The following is a 472-nucleotide window of genomic DNA, read 5'->3' on the forward strand; positions in this document are numbered from 1 at the left end:
CCGCAACGGGAGAGGCCACAACAGTGAGAGGCCCGCATACCACAAAAAAAAAAAAAAAAAAGATGCCACTCTGCCCACGGCTAAAAAACACACCTACACGCTCCACTGTGGTCTGCAGGAACTTAACTTCCTTGTCCTCCAGTCAGCTAATGGGCCTTGAGGTACGGGCTGACACTTGCTCAGACACAGCAGAGACCAGAGCTGTGAGCTGGGGCTCAGCTCTCACGGTGGCTTGGAGGCAAGGAGTCAGAAATGGATCATGTTCACTGCAGCTCTATTTACAATAGCCAGGACACAGACGCAACCTAAGCGTCCATCGACAGATGAATGGATAAAGAAGAGGTGGCACATATATACAATGGAATATTACTCAGCCATAAAAAGAAATGAAATTGAGTTATTTGTAGTGAGGTGGATGGACCTAGAGTCTGTCATACAGAGTGAAGTAAGTTTGAAAGAGAAAAACAAATAC

Source organism: Physeter macrocephalus, chromosome 8 (genome assembly GCF_002837175.3).
Source record: "Physeter macrocephalus isolate SW-GA chromosome 8, ASM283717v5, whole genome shotgun sequence".
Classification (NCBI taxonomy): domain Eukaryota; kingdom Metazoa; phylum Chordata; class Mammalia; order Artiodactyla; family Physeteridae; genus Physeter; species Physeter macrocephalus.